The following is a 7006-nucleotide window of genomic DNA, read 5'->3' as shown; positions in this document are numbered from 1 at the left end:
CGTTTAGGCCACATCTACATTAGCACTTATGTCAGCAAGACTTTTGTCGCTCAGAGGTGTGAAAAAGGCGCACCTGTGAGCGACATAGGCTTTGCCAGCAAAAGCACTCGTTTGCACAGCGCTATGTTGGTGGGAGATGCTCTCCCAACGGCATAGCTACCGCTGCTCATTGGGGGTGGCTTAATTATGCCGGTGAATGGTGCGTGGGGTAAGATGATCTGTTCTTGCTGCAGTCAGTGGGCCCCATCTGATGAATCGTCTTCACTCGTTTGGGGCCCAGTCCTGTTCTAATGGGTGGTTGAGGTGCTCAGCACCTTGTCAGACACGTTCAGGATCTCCTAGGATCAGGCACTCACAGCAGTTAGCACCTCCCAGATATTTCAAGGCAAACGATTGTGGTAATTCCTTGCCCCGCCGCTCATCGCTGAGTGTCATATAGAGACGGCAAAGCTGGGACCTGCTATACGCTAGACGGGGTTTGCAGCCGAACGACGCAGCTGTGTTTTGGCTAGGGAGGCTTTTGCTCATTGCAACCTCAAGAGAAACGTGTTTATTTCACTCACCCACACGCACGCTCCAGCAAACCCAACCACTTTAATGCTCTGCAGAAATTGGTGGGGGGAGGGGCAGGGATGTGGGGACGTTCCTATTAACACTCTGGCTGCGAGTGACATGACTTTCCTTTACCAGGCCGTTCTGCAGGATCACGGAAATGCCACTGAGGGAAGCACCTGAGTTCTAAGGGGAGGAATTTCAGATCTGTTTGGCAACGCAAATTGTCACCGTCATCTGGCCAGCTCGACCCAGAGTTGTTTCACTATTTTTATACATATGCTTTACAAAGGGTGACCAGCTTCACACCTTGGTCTGTCAAACCATTTATTCGTGTTTATGAAGGCTGGGTGTGGCCTCTGCTGGCGGCTCCCTGGGGCTTTTCAGCTACCCTTGGGATCCCCACTGGAGTTGAGATGAAACGTGCAGTGTCACCTGTTGTGAATGTTTTGCACAGCCCCCAAAGCTGCTCTAAGGAGACAATTCCCGGCACACCAAAGCTGCACCTATCCAGCTTGACCCTTTAAAGGTCTGATCCAGAGCCCACTAGAGTTAATGGAAAGACTTCTATTGATTTCAATGAGCTTTGGATCATGCCTTTAGCCCTTCTAGGGTACTGTGACTGGGTCCTGTTTGTCAGTAATCCCTCAGTTGTCTGGATCTACCCTGGGCGTGGGAGAAATGTACTGGCCTTGTCTACATTGGGATTAGCCCACCCTCGAGCCAAGCGTAGGCAGGGGTAAGTTCCACCAGTGCAAATCAAGGCTTTGCTTGTACCACGCAGGACTTTACCATGTGCTGATGGCAAAGTGGTTTAAAGGTGTTTCCTTTCTCAGTGCAGGGAGTCCAGATCAGCCGCCATAGTCCAGGTGTGTATTCAGAAGGAGGGAAGAGAAGGTTTAAATCCCTCCCCCCTGTAGATGAGGCTGAAATAGGGCTGTGTAGGGCGCAGGTGAGGACAGACGATATCCCTCCAAAGATGCCAGCATACCACTAGACCCGCAGGTCTGACTCTCTTCTCTTATACCCAGTATAGCTCCAGTGGAGTTGTCCCTGATTTACATCAGTATCAGAATCCGGCCTGACCCCCACCCCTGCATGCTGATTGGGACAATCTCATCTTCCATTCTCAAAGGAAGCCCATTCTCATGCTGAACACGCCTGGCTTTCCCAGCCCCGGCAGCCCTCCCCACTCTTCTTGGGAAGGCCCCCCCAGACTTTGAGCTCTCAGGAGGGTGGCAAGGAATCATTGTTCCTTACCGGCAGTGACTGGGCCATGCCGAATCGCTCCAGGTTGCTAGGTGACCGTCTCTGCGCTGTTATTCTTCAAAGTGAATAGGGCCTTTTTATTCCCAAGAAGTTGGAAGAAGTTTCTCTGTCGCCTGCCCTCCCCTCCTCCTCTTCTCTTCCCTCCTTTCTTTTCTCTGCTGGCAAGAGGGGATTAGGGTATGTGGGGGGGGGAGGGGTACAGTCACCAATGAGGGCCAGAAAAGCATTAGCCACAAGGCCCAGCCTGAGTCAAGGGCAATCCAGGGCGCCGGGCTAGGAACACTGCAAATGGCTGGTGCCCAGGGGCCTTTCCAACACTGGGCCTCAGGCACCCTTCTCAGCAGGCACAAGACAGGAATCCTCCCTTTTTACAGCTCACCACCTGACCCCCGTCCTCCCCAACAAGGCTCACATCAGCCCGTGTCTCCTCGCCATAGCTAATGTGGGGTACACTGTGGCTATGGTGGGGAGAAGATGGATGAGCACGAGGGGCCTTAACACATGAGAGACGGACAGAGCTGGATGGGGAAGGACGTAAGTGTAAGTTCCCCCGCGAGCCAGTCCACAAGGCTCTGCCAACGGAGGCTCCAACCTGCACCCCTCCTGGTCTGGACCCCGCATAGCTCTGGCCACACAGTGCAAGGCTAAGGTGCCATTCCAGTCCTGAAACCCCACACAGCTCTTTCAACACACCTCAATCCTCACCTGCAGTGACCCCAGCTATTGCAGTCCTGAAACCCCACACAGCTCTGCCAACACACCCCAGTCCTCACCTGCAGTGACCCCAGCCATTCCAGTTCTGGGTGCCCCACACAGCTCTGCCAACGCACCCCAGTCCTCACCTGCAGTGACCCCAGCTATTGCAGTCCTGAAACCCCACACAGCTCTGCCAACACACCCCAGTCCTCACCTGCAGTGACCCCAGCCATTCCAGTTCTGGGTGCCCCACACAGCTCTGCCAACGCACCCCAATCCTCACCTGCCGTGACCCCAGCTATTGCAGTCCTGAAACCCCACACAGCTCTGCCAACACACCCCAATCCTCACCTGCAGTGACCCCAGACATTCCAGTCCTAGGTGCCCCACCCCAATCCTCATGTCAGGATTCCTTCCACACTCTGAACTCTAGGGTACAGTTGTGGGGACCCGCATGAAAGACCCCCCTAAGCTTATTCTTACCAGCTTAGGTTAAAAACTTCCCCAAGGTACAGACTTTGCCTTGGCCTTGAACCCTATGCTGCCACCACCAAGCATTTTAAACAAAGAACAGGGAAAGAGCCCACTTGGTGACGTCTTCCCCCAAAATATCCCCCCAAGCCCTACACCCCTTTTCCTGGGGAAGGCTTGATAATAATCCTCACCAATTGGTACAGGTGAACACAGACCCAAACCCTTGGATCTTAAGAACAATGAAAAATCAATCAGGTTCTTAAAAGAAGAATTTTAATTCAAGAAAAGATAAAAGAATCACCTCTGTAAAATCAGGATGGAAAATACTTTACAGGGTAATCAGATTCAAAACACAGAGGATCCCCCTCTGGGCAAAACCTTAAAGTTACAGAAAACAGGATTAAACCTCCCTCTTAACACAGGGAAAATTCACAAAAAACAAAAGATAAACTAATCCGCTTTGCCTGGCTTACCTATACTGGTTGCAATTTTGGAGACTTAGATTAGGATGGGTTGGAGAAGATGGATTTCTGTCTGGCCTCTCTCAGTCCCAAGAGAGATCAACCACGTAAACAAAGAGCACAAACAAAACCCTTCCCCACCTCAAGATTTGAAAGTATCTTGTCTCCTTATTGGTCCTTTGGGTCAGGTGCCAGTCAGCTTAGCTGAGCTTCTTAACCCTTTACAGGTAACAGGATGTTGCCTCTGGCCAGGAGGGATTTTATAGCACTGTATACAGAAAGGTGGTTACCCTTCCCTTTATATTTATGACACCTCACCTGCAGTGCCCTCAGCTATTCCAGTCCTGCATGCCCCACACAGCTCTGCCAACGCATCCCGATCCTCACCTGCAGTGACCCCCGCTATTCCAGTCCTGAAACCCCACATAGCTCTGCCAATGCACCCCGAGCCTCCCCTGCAGTGAGCGCAGCTATTCCGGTCCCGCGTACCCCACACAGCTCTGCCAACGCATCCCACGCCTGACCTGCAGCCCCACCTGCTACCCCCGTCCTGAACTGTGCAGGGGTGAAGCCGTGTGTTTGAGGCTAGCACACATACTGAAGATGTGCGGCCTGACCTCATCTGAAAAAAATCACTCAGATCAGACACTAGAATCTGCCAGCTCCTTGGAGACCATCAGCTATGCTTTCTTCAGGACAGGAGGCTGGACAGGGGCAGAGTCCAGCAGGCACGGGGAGCAGAGCTAGGGAGTAGGGTGGGGGAAGGGCAGCAGAGAGGATGTGAAGTGACCATTTCTCAAACACACAATTGGCTGGGCGGAACTGATTTGTCCAAAGGATTCGGTGACTGGTTACAAACAAACAACCCATTTGAAAGGCTGCAGGATCCACTTGTGAATGATTCACTAGGCAACAAAGAGGCTAAATTAGCAATAAATACCAAGTAGCTCCGCTATGGCCTAACACCCGTTCTCATCATGGAAAGTGAGAGTAAAACAGAGTGAGAGCCGGCAGGTTGCACTGCACACCTACACCTACTTGGCACAGTGACGGCCCATATGGCAACACAGGGTGCCAGGCAGCCAGGGATCAGGCCCACCGGCCAGCATGTGCCGCTCCACCCGGTCTGCTGTTATGCAGCATAAGGGTGCGTTGTGGTGGACTGGCTAGCACAGTGCGATGCAATGCACCACTCTGTGACGCAAGCTAAGGCTAGGGCTATTCGTCAATAGACCTCATGTCACTCAGGCAGGGCCAGCTTCAGGCACCAGCGAAGGAAGCAGGTGCCCGGGGCGGCCAATAGAAAGGGGGGGCACTCCGTCCGTTGTTGGGGGCGGCACGTCCGGGTCTTTGGCGGCAATTCGGCAGCAGTTCAATCGGGTTATTTTGTTTTGTTTCTTCGCCGCTTGGGGCAGCAAAAAAAAAGCTGGAGCCGGCCCTACACTCAGGGGTGTGAAAAAACACCTCTCTGAGCGGCATACGTTCCACCGACCGTCACGCCCGTGTGGCCAGCGTGACATAGCTCTCACCGCTCGTGGGGGGGGGGTGGTTTAATGACGTCGATGGGCGCGTGCGCTCGCCCGTTGGCCTAGCATGGCTACATAAGCGATCTGCATCGGCACAGCTGTGTCACTGTAAGCTTGCTAGTGTCGACATGGCCTTACTCTGTGCCCAGGGTCAGCCCAGTATGAGTGAGCTCCAGTCAGAAAATCTTCCTCAGGTCTGTCTCCACGCAGGGTTGACAGGGCTGCGGTAATATGGTGAGACAGTCCGTGGCAGCAGCTCTCAACAGCACTGTAGTAATATGACTGATGATAACATTGGCCAGTACGACAGTGCAATGTGATACCCCAAGATACACCACAGTACGGCACACCAGGGCCAGATAAGCCCGGTCAGTGGGTACTTTTAAGACCCAATTAGCTGTCAGGGGTGGACAAGGTCCTGCCTCAGTGTGATGGGGGTGGAATGGACCAGAAACTAGAGGGCCTCGTGTATTCCCATCCAGCCCTACACGTCCATGAGTCTATGGTACTAGGCTGCAGCACCATGTAATGCAAGAAGAAAAGGAGTACTTGTGGCACCTTAGAGACTAACCAATTTATTTGAGCATAAGCTTTCGTGAGCTACAGCTCACTTCATCGGATATATGCATCCGATAAAGTGAGCTGTAGCTCACGAAAGCTTATGCTCAAATAAATTGGTTAGTCTCTAAGGTGCCACAAGTACTCCTTTTTGCGAATACAGACTAACACGGCTGTTACTCTGAAACATGTAATGCAAGCACTTCTTTGTGAGGGTCCAGAGTGCATTTTTTAGGTTAATTCAGAGGCTCCTCCCTCATGGAATTATGCCCAGGGAATTAACAGCCTCTGACTATTCCCTGCACTGGTCAGATCCTAGTGCAGATTTTGGTAGGTTCCCCTGCTGTAGGAGAACTTTCCCCACCCCAGGATGCTTGGTATCTTTCTAGTTTGAATGTGACCACCAGGGAAGCCTCTGTTTATTATTTGTTCGATCTTTGGGCGGGGCCCAGCTATTTGGTCTATGTTTATCCAGCACCTAGTGCAGTGGGGCTCTGGGCCAGTTGTAGGGCACTGAGGTTCTTCTGCAACACACACGACAAATAATTAATACATGTTAAATAATATTTAGTATGTACATTGTCCAAGGTGCTGTACAAACACAGGACAGGCAGCTGGTCCCTGCCCCAAAGAGCTTCCAATCCAATGGGTGTATGTCTAATATTTTAGAGTTAGCACAGGAGACCAGGCATCAGGATTCCTGGGTTCTGTTCCCAGCTGTACTGCTCACTTGCTGTGTGACCTTGGCTTAAGCCTCTGTGCCTTCTGTAAAATGGGTGATTTATACCTAGCTAGCTAACTGGGCTGTAGCTATGCATCTATCACTCTGACGTCTCACACACTGGGCAAAATTCATCTCTGGCATAAGTCCACTGGGGATGAATTTGGCCCACTGAGTTAATACCCCCCTGAAAATGCCCCTCTGGGGTATAACGGGCAGGTAATACTGGGAGTGGGGGCAGGCGACGTGAGCTGTTTTTGCACCTGAGATGCACAGCAGGTGGAAAGCCCATTTTGGAAATCCCCATTCTCTGCTGCAGAACTGCCCAGGGCCTGGACTGCTAAGCTCTCAGAGAGGACGGATAGCCTGGTGGTTAGGGCTCTAGCCTGGGGCATGAGAGACCTACGTTCGATGCCCTGCTCTGCCACAGACTTCCTGTGTCACCTTGGGCAAGTCACTTAGCCTCCCTGTGCCTCAGTTCCCCGTCAGTGCTGTTAATAGTGGGGGACAGCCCTGCCCTCCCCACAGAGGTGCTGTCAGAATAAATACCCCAGAGGTTGGGAGGCGCTCAGATACCACAGCAATAGGGACCTTAGACAGGTAAGCTCCCGCTGTGTCCTGGCCCTGAGATGTCCCACTGCACTGTGGATGCCAGAGAAAGCTTCTTTCTGCTGTCGGAGGTATCACTACACTTGGGAAGACAAGAGTCCACTGTAGGTGGCAGCTTTGGAGGAGGCCCCGTGTTGGTT

This window comes from Caretta caretta, chromosome 14 (genome assembly GCF_965140235.1).
Source record: "Caretta caretta isolate rCarCar2 chromosome 14, rCarCar1.hap1, whole genome shotgun sequence".
Lineage (NCBI taxonomy): Eukaryota > Metazoa > Chordata > Testudines > Cheloniidae > Caretta > Caretta caretta.
Note: the sequence above shows the minus strand (reverse complement) of the source record.